Raw genomic sequence first — 13,446 nt, forward strand, 5'->3', positions numbered from 1 at the left:
TTCCCTCCATGCTATCTTAAATGTTGTTTTTAGTAGTCGAAGTCCAACATCCATCAACTTAGCATTTTTCAAGGTCTCAAACTCACAGGCATCTTGTACTTTAAGCTCTTTTAAGAAAATTTATAGAACATAATTTCGTGCAAAACAAACATTGCTATGAATAACCAATTAAAGTGTGCATATAGAGTCCCTAATTGTGTCCATATGAGGTATTTGTATAAAAATAAATGAGATGAAGGAATAAATCCAAAAGTGGACTTTGTTTTATGGCTAATCTTTGATAAATAAAAAATAAGAATTTAACATGTGTAATTTTTAAGATACGACATAAATCATCAAATGTGGCTTGCATAACTATTAAATCACTTAGATCTAGTAAATATGCAACATAAGATTATACAAATTTAGATTAATTAAATGTTTTGTGTTCGTTAATTGAATTCACAAATGTTGCAAATTTAAAATGTCAAGCACATATGTAAGTAGCTACTATGGATTATTGCATGTAGCCTGCTCATTTTGCTTAAACTACAGTACAAGTTTTAGTGCAACATCAACTGTTGTTTTGTGTAAGTGCTTTTAATGTAGAATGGTGAGGGATTATAATTTCCATGAGTACTTTGGATAACATTTTATAAGTTTGCAAAAAGCATCTCTTGAGATGTTTTCTAGATTTCATGTACCATTTTATTTAAATTCATGTAAAAAAGAACAATATTGTCTTTTTTGGTACCAAACTAGTGTTAATTAAGTAGGTTTGGCAACGCACTTCAAGTTTCCTCGCTACCATGGTATAGTATTGTTGGCATCTTAAAACATGTCTAGTAGGTCCAGCCAATTTTGGTTTGGGGCTTTATTAGATCGTATCTACAAAGATCCCTTGGTTTGAATGGGAAGGAAAAGATTGAGGATGAGGGTAAGGTGGGCAGCTGGAGGACGAGATCTACTTTTATAAGTGTGCCAAAAAAAAAATCTGGTTTGAATAGATGGCCTCTAGCTGCATTGAATAAAAGGAAAAAGCATTGAGCGAAGGATAGGCCTAGAGGTGGTGGAACGAGAGAGAGAGAGAGAGAGAGAGAGAGAGAGAGAGAGAGAGTTTTTCCATGTGTCGGGAATGGAAGCACCCAAAGATATTATTTTGGGAAAATTAAAATTCTCAAAATACCCTTCAAATTTCAAATTTTCTTGTATTTATTCTGGTTCGATTGTTCAAGATTTTCTAATCTTTATTCCTTTTGGACATTTGAGATCCGTTTTTGAGTGCTTAGCACGTAATTTGTCACAAATTACCTCTCAAAAAAAAAGGCAATTTTGTCTAAAAACAATGAAGCAATTCATCTCCAAAACTTGCATAGTCAACTTAAATTCTAGTTTTAGCACCTTGTATGATCGACAATCAGTTTTCTTATGAATATCTACAAAATAATTTGTTTTGGAGATATTCACTCTCACAACCGGGGGTATTTAGGAAATTTTGGAAAACTTGAAGGGCATATTGGGAATTTTTCACTAAATACTAGAGATATATTGGGAAATTTTGAAATTTGAGGGGTATGTTGGGAATTTCCACAAATTAGAGGGGTATTTAGGGAATATTCCCAATTTCTTTTGTGCATCACCATGCGAGAAGGAGATCCCTAATGACGAACACGTAGATGGAGAGACGTGATATGTCTAAGACCGAATGCATAAAGAGGGAGAGATGGGAAAGAGAGGGAGAGATCCCATCTCAAATGGCCAAGGCACAACGAGTGAAGGGAAGGAGGGGGGGGGGGGGGGGGGGGGGGAGGGGAGGGGGGGGGCACGAAGCTGTGGGCGACTGCAGCTCTGCAGGATGGTGTCAACAACGCTCTACTTTTGCTTGCAATTTTCACTCAAAGGAATCTGTAGCACTAATTAATTAATGTGTACAAATTTTTGAATGCCTTTTCTTAGTTTGTAAATAGATCCCATTGGTTAAGGACCTCAAAAACTCCCTTTACGAAAACAAAAAAACAAAAATCTTAGTGGTCCTTTGTCTGTGTTTTCTACTTTTTGTTTTGAATTGCCAAAGTGAGTCTTCACCTTGTTGAAATTGACATTAGTGCTCACAAAAACACACCACAAATCAAAGGAAAACCCAAACTTCAACTCTGCATCGGGTGGAATCTTCACAGATTCCATCCCATGGTGTGCTTGTTGATTTCAACTACAGCAAAATCTCCTTGCATCCACCACGAGTTGAGCTTGGCACCTCACCCTCGAGTGAAACCCAACCATTGCACCACAATAACATCTTTGTCCCCTTGTTGAGAGGCACATGTTAGAAACTGGCTCTGAATAGCTAAGTCGGATATTGACTTATCGGATATTTACTGAGCTGTATTTTGCTAAGTCGGATGTAGTTGTCTTTCAGTTGCAGTCTGCTGAATGTCTTGTGACTGGGTAGTTAAGTCGGATTTATCTATAAAAGTGGGGAATGTATCTGCGCACGATGTATCTGTTCTCTGATATGAATGCGATGATGATGGTACAGTGCAGCAACTATTCAATGTATTTTCTGCTTACTCTGATATTCAGAGTAGTTAGGTTTACTGTGTCTGAATTGTTGTTAATGAAGTATGGTGGAGTAGATGGTTATTATTGCTGTGTATGATGTTCATGTGTTGACCTAACCCACAACACATTTGGCGATCCGCTGGGTTAACGTTTATTTTCAAGTAATGATGCATGTCAGAGGGAGACAGGAGAGTAGGAAGAGTGTACTACACAAGGGCTCAAGCACAGGCTGGAAACATTGATCCATTTAACTATGATCATGACAATCAGCAATCACCCGATGCTCAGGGGCAGCAACCTGTAGACCAAGGAGGGGTAGGATCAGGAGCAGCAGGAGAAGAGAGAGTGAGGCAATTTATTGGAGCTTTATTCCTGGCAAGAAGAACCACCAGGAGAAGGATCCAGTTTGACCCACTTCAGGGGGCTACCAGGCAAAGACCTAGGAGACCACCACAACCCATTCCAATGGCTCAACCACCACCCAACCCAAAGGTCAAGGCAGCCAAGTTTAGAGCAGGGAGTAAGGAAGATGCTGACTGTCATGTGGCACAGTTTGAAACTAAGTGGCAGGCAAGTGGCTATCAGGTGATGTATGCTGATGGAGTAAAGATGGAACAGTTTGCTGCCACATTGGAAGGAAAGGCCATGAGTTGGTTCAGCCAATATGGCATTGCACATTTTGCTACTTATAATGCTTTGAAGCAGGCATTTCTGCAGAGATTTAGAAAGGAGAAGACTCCGACTGATGTCCTGAGAAAACTCAGAGACATTAAGCAAAATAAGATGCTGGTTGAAGACTATGCACAGAAGTTCAGAATTTTAGTAGAAAGATTGCAGGGGAATGAAAGACCCACTAATGAAATGTTAGCAGGTTATTTTTTGAAAGGATTGAGAAGCAGCTTAAAGGGAGCAGTAGCTAGCATTGATATTGTTGGAGGTCTGGATGACCTTGTTACTGCTGCTGCAAGGGTGGAGAAGAGACTTGGCATGACCAAAGCAAAAGGAAAAGAAGACAGTGACTCAGATTCAGAAGAAGCATCTGAAGACACAGATTCAAGTGGGAACTCAGATTCAGACTCACCATCAGACAGTGATGAGGAAACAGAAAAAAGAAAGAAGAAAAAGAGCAGTAAGAAGAAGAAAGTTAAGCAAAAGCAGAGTATTGAGCAAGATTTGTTAGGCAAACTTAAAAAGTTTGGTTATTCTGTTGTAGCACCTAAAGAAAGTGTATTGTCACATTTGTGAAAGGGATGGACATAGTACTGCTAGCTGTTGGTATAATCCAAAGAATATAGGGCAGACAGCACCTAACATAGGAAGAGGAAGACCAGAAATTGGAGCAAATCAAGCAGTACCATTTAGGGGAAGACCACCATTTCAGAGGGCAAGACCTCCTAGACCTCCTTGGAGAGAGCAGGAGAACAATAATAATAGGAGACCCTGTGTGTACTGTGGTGCACCAGATCACTGGGTAGGTCCCAATTGTGCTTTATGGGTGAAGCATAGGGAAGAAAGGGGAATGCCCATTGTGAGATATAATCAGCCCAATCAACCTGAAAATCAGCAACAGCAACAGCAGCAAAATCAGCCAGCAGCTCAGGCAAATGTAATCTTGTTTGATGTGTGTTCTCAAGATAAGCAGATGCAAGATACTGACCAAGAACAGGAGCAGCAAGGGAATGAAGAGGAATATCAATGGGCTAGTGACTGTGACCAATGTGTGCAGGAGGATCATGTTGAAGTTCTAGCAGTGACTAGGTCTAAGGATAAAGCACCTTTGGATTGGAAGGAGCAAAAAGGGGTAAGAGACCAGGTTACAAAAAGGATTGCCAAACACCAGGCAAAGCAGGTGGATATTGAGGATGACCCAAAAGAAAAGGAAGACCAGAATAAAGGGAGTAAGGAGATGGAAAATAAACAGGATAAGGATTGGTTTGAAATACTTATTAGCTCACCTCTTCAATTATCTTTGGATCAGTTGTTGCAATTGGTTCCAGCTTTCAAAGACAGATTGTTCAAAAAGCTGCAGAACCTGAATGGACTTGGCACAATGGACAGGCAGTTTTCTCCAGCAGCAGCAAATAGAATTGATCCAGCAGATGTGGACTTTGTGGTACCAATTATTAAAGTACACTTTCTTGGAGAAAATTTTGATGATGTGTTATTGGATGGAGGCTCTGGGGTGAATATTTTACCAGAAGCAGTGTACAAAAGAATGGAGTTGGGAGCTATGGCTCCAGCACCTTTTCAGGTGAAAATGGCAGACCAATCTAGGGTACAACCTTTGGGAATTCTCAAAGCACAGGAAATTCAGGTGTCAGGATTATCCTTTTTTGTTAATTTTGTGGTACTCAGAATGTCAGACTCAGCAGCTGCATATGAAATGCTATTAGGAAGGCCTTGGTTCAAATTGGCTAAAGTAAGACAGGACTGGGGAGAAAATGTTGTCATATTGAAAAAAGGGAAAAAGAAAGTAACCATACCTATGAGGGGAAGGAAGATGGTTCCATTAAGTGAGAAACCACTGTTTGCTCAGACTATTAATTTTGCTGATGAGGTCACAGATGACCAAGAGGAAGAGTTTTTGAAGGCCAATCCAACTGTTGTACCTGTGTTTGAAGTAGATGTGGAAAGCATGTTACAGCAGGGTAAGAAACATGATGAGCCAGATACAGGTTTAGCACCAGGACAGACAGTGCAGGGTAAGGAACTGTTGCAGTTGGTGGACCAGAAATATGCTATGTCTGATAAGGAACAGATTCAGCAGGAAGAAAAGGAGGCCAGGGATATGGCTGAGAAAATCTATGAAAAGAAGTTTGGGGCATCAAGCAGGGTAGAAAAGGAGGAGCTTCAGGAGCTAAATTTCGGAACAGAGGCAGAACCAAGAATGGTCAGAGTGAGTGCACACATTCAAGGGGAATTTCTGGCACAGCTGTTGCAATTATTGGTTGATTATAAGGATGTGTTTGCTTGGGATTATTCTCAGGTGAGAGGCATTGACCCAGCACTACATCAGCATAGGATTAATTTGAAAGAGGGTGCAAAACCAATTGTGCAGCAAAGATATAGAATGAATCCTAACTTTGCCAAACAGGTGAAGGAGGAGCTTGATAAGCTCCTGGCAGTAGGGTTCATTAAACCTGTACATGAAGTATCATGGTTGTCTCCTATACTGGTTGTGCCAAAGAAAAATGGAGCTTTAAGAGTATGTGTGGATTATAGAAAATTGAATGCAGCAACCATTACTGATCCCTTTCCTATGCCATTTTGTGATGCTGTGTTGGATGCAGTAGCTGGTCATGAAATGTACAGCTTTTTGGATGGATTTTCTGGTTATAATCAGATTAGTGTTGCTGAGTCGGATCAGCATAAAACAGCTTTTATAACTGAATGGGGAGCCTTTGCCTACACAGTGATGAGTTTTGGGTTAACCAATGGACCACCTTCATTTAATTTTGTTGCTCATAAGGTGTTTGAACCTTACTTACAGGACTTTATGAGAGTCTTTGTGGATGATTTCTCAGTGTTTGGAAAGAAGGATAAACATCTGCTACATCTGAAGCTCTGTTTTGAAAGATGCAGACAATTCAGGATGGCTCTGAATCCTTATAAAAGTGTAATTGCTGTGAGGAGTGGAATACTTTTAGGACATGTGGTGTCAGAAGCAGGAATGGCTATAGATGTCAAGAAAATAGAAGCCATTCAAGCAGCACCAGTTCCTACCAATGTTAAAGAGTTAATGAGGTTTGTTGGACAGACAAAGTGGCACTCCAGATATTTGAGGTATTTGTCTAATGTATGCTTGCCATTAACTCAATTAACAAAGAAGGATGTGGCATTTGTATGGGATGAACCTCAGCAGAAATCATTTCAGATGTTGAAGAAAATGATATCAGTAGCACCAATTTTGCAGCCACCTGATTGGTCATTGCCTTTTCATGTGTTTGTTGATGCGTCGGATATAGCAATAGGAGCTGTACTGATGCAGGAGAAGGAGAAGGGATGGTTCAGACCTGTGTACTATGCAAGCAGGGTTCTCACAGGTGCAGAAAGAAACTATCCTGTGACAGAAAGAGAAGCTTTAGGGATGGTATATGCATTGAATAAGTTCATGCATTACTTGTTGGGGAACAAGATAGTGTTTCATGTTGATCATCAGGCCTTGTTGTATTTGATCAAGAAGCCACTTCTTACTGGAAGGCTTGCAAGATGGATGTTGTTGTTGCAGGAGTTTGACTTTCAGATTGAGCATACTCCTGGGAAGGAGCATGTACTTGCAGATTATCTAAGCAGGATTGAAACAGGTGAAGCACCTATTGGGGTAGATGATGCACTTCCTGATGCTCAGCTGTTTGATGTGCAGACCGCTGTGACTGAGTCTTGGTATGATCAATTGCTGATGTTTTTGACTGATGGAACTATACCAAGGGAGTTCAATGCTGATCAGAGAAGAAAATTTGCACTGAAAACCAGACCCTATTTAGTTATTGCAGGGGCACTATATAAGAAAGGCATTGATCAAGTGATAAGAAGATGTGTACCAGAATTTGAGCAAAGTGCAGTCTTGCAGGAAGCACATTCAGGCACAGCAGGAGGGCATTTCTCTGGAGATACTACAGGGAAGAAGATTTTGCAGGCTGGATTATGGTGGCCTACAGTTTTAAAGGATGCACATGATTATGCCAAAAGATGTGTAATTTGTCAGAAAACAGGTCAACCTGATTCAAACAGGGATAGGATGGGGGATCATCCTATTTTGCCTTTGGAACCTTTTCAAAAGTGGGGTTTGGACTTTGTAGGACCTGTCAAACCAACTTCCAAGAGGGGATGCAGATACATTTTAGTGGCTACAGATTATTGCACTAAGTGGGTAGAAGCAGTAGCATTGAAGGATAATAAAGCTTCAAGTGTGGCCAGATTTCTTTATCATAACATTATGACCAGGTTTGGGTGTCCAGTGGAGCTGGTAAGTGACAGAGGAACTCATTTTCTGAATGAAGTAATTTCAGAGCTAACAAGGACACATATGATTATGCACAAGAAGTCTACAGCATATCATCCACAGGCTAATGGTCAGGCTGAGAGCTCTAACAAAACACTGGTAAGGATTTTGAAAAAGATTGTGATAGAGAATCAGAAGGATTGGGATGATAAGTTGGATTCTGCCTTATGGTCCTTTAGAACAACTTTCAAAGTCACTACTGGTATGACACCATTCAAGCTGGTGTATGGGCTGGAAGCTGTGGTTCCTATGGAGTTTGTGGTACCAAGTTTAAGAGTCTCAGCAGAGAAGCAGTCTCCAAAGTTGTCAGTACTACACAGGAACAAGTATCTGATGCAGCTGGAGGAGGATAGGTTGGTAAGCTCTTACATTACTGAAGTCATACAAAGAAGAAGACAAGCATGGGTGACCAAGAATGTGAAGTTCAAGATCTTTCAGGTTGGAGATTGGGTAATGTTGTACAACTCTAAGCTGGGACCACATCCTGGTAAATTGTCATTGAGATATCAGGGACCATATCAGATTGTGCAGGATAAAGGACAAGGGACATTCATCATAGCTGATGTGTTTGGTACAAGAGTGGAAAAGGCAGTTAATGGTTTCAGGCTGAAGAAATTTCAGGGAAAGCCACCTCATTTGGACTGGCCAAGTGTAGCCTGCATAACTGTAATACCCCTACAGTCAGGAGATTCAGAATCAGCAAAAGGAAAAGGTAAAATGCTGGTTTGCATGGATTTGAGGAGGTCTTTTCATAGTATCCCATATAATTCACGGGTTGGAGGAAGCAGGCAGTTCCAAAGTGCACATCCGATTCAACATTGCAGATGTTGGAAGAGTACCTGTGTCGGAACTGACCAAGTCGGAATTTTTAATAAGAAATTATTAGGCCGGACTAATAACTTCGGGGAGTGTGCTGAAAAGAAGTTTCGTAGCACTTCAAGGATACTGGGTAGAGATATGTGTGCATGGTGCAGCGAGTATAATCATACATGCAACAAAAGTTTAGTACACATGCAGCAGCGCGGAGCATTCGGGTTTTCGCTTGAAGAAGCTTTATTCAGTCCTGCCATGCCGAAAGCAAAGCAATTGATGGCCATGCAACCATAGCCTGATGAGGAGCAGACCGAAGGTTCGGGGCGACGTTTGAGAAGCAAAGCTTTGCCTATGCGGCTTGACGTTAGCAGTGCAGACGAAAATAGTGACTCTGCAGAAGAGGAAACGCCAATGCCGACTCCTGTGTCAGAAGGTAAGGTGATGCAAACATTAATGGACCCTTTTATGGATTTCAAAGTTGACATAGATTGTCAGGCAGAGCGCAACGCCATATGGTTGCAACAGGTAGGATTGTATGAGTTTGCCATTCTGCCTTGGGAAGAATGTAAAAACAATGTATATGCAAAGTCTCAGTTGGAAATACTTAGGAAGACTAAGGGGAGAGTGTCACCGCATGTGGTACTCAATGTGGAGTTGGTGTCTGAGGTGTTCAAGCTGCCTTTGCATCCTAATACACCTATTCCAAAGTGTTCAGAGGAAGCACTGAAAAAAGAGTTTGGTCCAAGAGAAGGAGGCAGGCAGTATTACATGTTAAAGAATGTGGCATATGCTAGGAGAGAGCAGCTTAAGTGGTACTTGGAGAGGCTATGCTTTATAGTGAAGTTTGATTATATGTCAAAAGAAAACTTTGCACCATTAAGCTATGCAGAGCAGGGAGGAGAAGTGAGCTGGGCTCACTGGGTGTATGAAAAGTTGGCAGCAGAGATTCATTCTTCAGACAAGAGGAAGACACAGGCAAATAGTAGGTTATGTGGTTACTTGTCAGCATTGTTTTTTTTTGCACAGAGAGTACAGAATGGTGAAGCAAGGTGGCCTGTGAAAGCAGAAAAACTGGTGCAGGAGAAGCAGCAACCAGTTCAGATTGAGCATCCCATCATGGTGCATTCTGAAAAGACAGGATTTGTGAAGTTTAATGCTAAGCATATGGAGGCTTATGAGGATTTGGTGAAAGCCAAATATACTCCAGGAGAGGCCTTTGAAGAAATCACAGCAAAAATGCAGTTTGCAGAATTTGGTACCATGGATGTTGATTCACCAATGCAGGTAAAAGCAGAGGAAACACCAATAAGGCTTGGTAAGGCTTTCACATTATCCAACAAGAGGAAGAAGTCTGAACCAGTCAGCAGAGTGTTTTCTAGATTAGATTTCAGTACTGAGGAAGTCTCTGGAGTATCAGTAGATACTGGGAAATTGGACAGTGATAAAGTAGTTCAGATGCTGCAGCAGGTGCAGGAATTTGTGAGGCAGCAGAATAATATGCTGAAGGTTCAGAGTATGCAAGCTGAAAGGAATGCAGAAAAATTGATGGAGGTTAAAGAACAGGTGTCACAGGTGAAAGAGTTTGAAGAGCAGATAGCTATGATGAAAGTAAAGTATGAGCAGGATATGGAGGAAACAGTGGGGAAACAGAAGATGGAGTTAGCAAAAGTGAAGAGATCATTGGGGGAGTTTAAGCAATGGACTAAGAAAGTGGAGGCAGCGGTTGCTTTGGAATTGGAAGACATGGCAAAGAGGAATGCAGAGTTACAGGTCACTGTGGAGATGCAGAGGTTGAGATTGGAACCTTTGCAGATATTAGAGCAACAGATGTTGGCACAAGAGGAAATTAGCTTGAGTGCGGTATTAATGAAAGAAGGAGAAGTGTCTATTCTCAAGCAGCAGTTAGCTTTGGTTGCACAGGAGATGTGGCAAAAGACCAAGGAAAGAATGAGATTTGTCATCAAGTATCCATATGAGGTGTTAAAGGCAGGGTTAGTGCATGAGGTAGAAGCACAATTGTTGAAGGAAGTGGAGGAATTGCAAAAGGAGAGAGACTGTTTGAAGCAGCAGGTTCAGCAGATGGAAGAGAATAAGAGACAGCAGCTTGCAGTGTCAGAAAAGAAAGAGGGGAATTTTACTAATAGTTTTTTGCAGGATGTAGCTGAGGAGAAAGTGGCAGAAGAGCAGATTGATACTGAGATTGCAGATAGAGCACAAGAGGTGGAAATGGGAAAAGCTGATGCAACAGAATCAGATGCAGTAAAGGAAGCAGAGCTGGTGGATCATAAAGTGAATGCTGAGGACCAGAGTAAGGAAGAAGCTGTGCAGCAGAGGGTGGATTCCTGATCAAGGGATATGTGGATCCGGGTCAGATTTCTGCGAAATCTACCACCGGGGCGTGCCATGTGTTGAGAGGCACATGTTAGAAACTGGCTCTGAATAGCTAAGTCGGATATTGACTTATCGGATATTTACTGAGCTGTATTTTGCTAAGTCGGATGTAGTTGTCTTTCAGTTGCAGTCTGCTGAATGTCTTGTGACTGGGTAGTTAAGTCGGATTTATCTATAAAAGTGGGGAATGTATCTGCGCACGATGTATCTGTTCTCTGATATGAATGCGATGATGATGGTACAGTGCAGCAACTATTCAGTGTATTTTCTGCTTACTCTGATATTCAGAGTAGTTAGGTTTACTGTGTCTGAATTGTTGTTAATGAAGTATGGTGGAGTAGATGGTTATTATTGCTGTGTATGATGTTCATGTGTTGACCTAACCCACAACACCCCTCCACAACGCACTACTCTTTTTTTTAATAAGGTTGGATTCAGACAGAGCGACGATAGCTGCAGAAACGCGCAAGCAACCAATCATGCACGGCTAGCTGGCCTGGAGCGTTCACATGGCATGGCGAAAAAGCAGAACACTCGTGCCACGTCGCGACAGAGATCATAGGATTTTTCTTCCATCCATGTTCCTTGTTGTCCTCCTAGCTTTCAACAAAGGTGCATCTCCTAAGATACCCCTTAATAAAAACCCCACTTTCAATGTTAGCCCCACATATATCATATTTAGTTGGTTTTTACACTAAATATGTTAGAATTTTGTTGAATTTGCTTAAGGCTTTTTATAAGTTTCAATTTTGGCCTTCAATGACTTAATTGAGTTTATTTTCTAAGAAGACGCTTTTTGAGCACACAGATGGCATTGAGAATGAAAGAGCACAAAGACTTTTACATCCAATTAAAAATTAAAGTAATCTTTCAAGACAAACCTTGGACTAGATATCCACTTTCTATAAATAGCAAATGGCCTTATCTAGTTCTTAAGAGCCAATTCACATGGGGGCCTAGTTGCCAACCAATTACACATATATTGACCTTAAGGAAGTAAAGTAATCTTTCAAGACAAACCTTGGACTAGATATCCACTTTCTATAAATAGCAAATGGCCTTATCTAGTTCTTAAGAGCCAATTCACATGGGGGCCTAGTTGCCAACCAATTACACATATATTGACCTTAAGGAAGTCCCACTATAAAAATGGTATTGCCGATCTATAATGTAAAAAGGTGATGTCCACTTCCTATGTTTCTAGTGAAAATATTTCTAATTTAGTAAGCCCCCATTAGGTCTCTCCAATCACGGAAAAAATTCCTAATTTAGTAAGCCCCCATTAGGTCTCTTAGGTCTTTCCAATCTAGGAAAATATTCCTAATTTAGTAAGCCCCCATTAGGTCTCTTGGGTCTTTCCATTCTAGGAAAATATTCCTAATTTAGTAAGCCCCCATTAGGTCTCTTAGGGCATGGTCACACAAGGCTTAGTTTTCAATAACTCCCGACCGAATTTGATCACAAGTACGACGGCTCACAGCAACCTATAGTGAGAGGGAGTGAGGTGCAGACAGGAGAGAGAAAAGGAGAACTCACCGGCATGCAACGGGCTTAGTTTGAAAACTACACCAAAAACGGCACAATCACAAATTCTCACAACACTATGCCGATGGAAAGTTGCACGTTGTCGGAGCTTGGTCGGCCGTTGTCTGTGGAAACTAGGTCTCCAATCTCAAAATAATAAGAAGCCTTTAAAAAAATCTTAAGTGTGTAAGTGGAGAGTGAGTTTAGGAAATGAAAAGACTCACGAAGGTGTGGAAAGTCAAAAGATAGTAGATAGATGCAGCAAAGACTCTGCTGGGATTATCGGATGATGAGCAAGATCTGCCACTGATTGATTGGAAGAGAAAAGAAATTCAAAACATGACGGTGTTTAACATACAAGCTATTGCGAAAACCTATGAAGCAATCTCTAAAGCTAAAGACTTCATGGAAAAGCTATCTAATCAAATAGTCACTACAGGCATATGAGGTGGCATAGGGGAATTTCTGATGTACTTGAGTCAAGAATACTCATACTTATGGATCTCGTTGTTATGTAAGATGGTATGTAATGTGGGAGAGTCTCCCGTCTCAATCATCGTACTTAGTTGAATTGTAACTTTTGCTCCCTCTTTCGGATAATATAATCTTCTCTGCTTTGTTGGGGGGGGGGGAAAAAAAGATTGTAAATATTCTACCTACAAATTCTGTATTTTCCTCTTTGAAAAAAAAAAGTCGTCGAAAAATAATAAACACAAATCTTACATAACTTATTTTATTCTTTTATACTAGTGGCCCAAACTGGCCTATCGATTGATTTGTTGTTCCCTCCACCGCCTTCCATACGTTTTTGTACTTTTAATTATTTATGTTAAGATTGAAATCTTTGAAAGTGTAGCATGTGCTTGCCTTGTGAAGGTGTTTAGGTATTTTAGATTGGGTTCAGTCTGAGCCGGCGGAAGAAAGAAGTCTTCGCAAATCTGCCGCCACCTAGTGTGAACAGTGTGGAGGCGAATCAATGAAAAAGCAAAGAGGTCTGAGAGAGGCCGTCAACTCTTCCAGGGGGGTTTTCGGAAGAAAAATGGAAAGCCCTACGAAAGAGTGCCTCAACTTCAACCAATCAACTTTTGCCATGGAGCATTGACGCCCCTTTGCAATTTTCTTCCACTGCCTAGTATGAACCCACCCTTAGGTAGTGAGTGGGTGGTATAAAGAGAGAG

The sequence above is a fragment of the Adiantum capillus-veneris genome, chromosome 4 (genome assembly GCF_014529385.1).
Source record: "Adiantum capillus-veneris isolate H3 chromosome 4, ASM1452938v2, whole genome shotgun sequence".
NCBI classification, from domain to species: Eukaryota; Viridiplantae; Streptophyta; class Polypodiopsida; order Polypodiales; family Pteridaceae; genus Adiantum; species Adiantum capillus-veneris.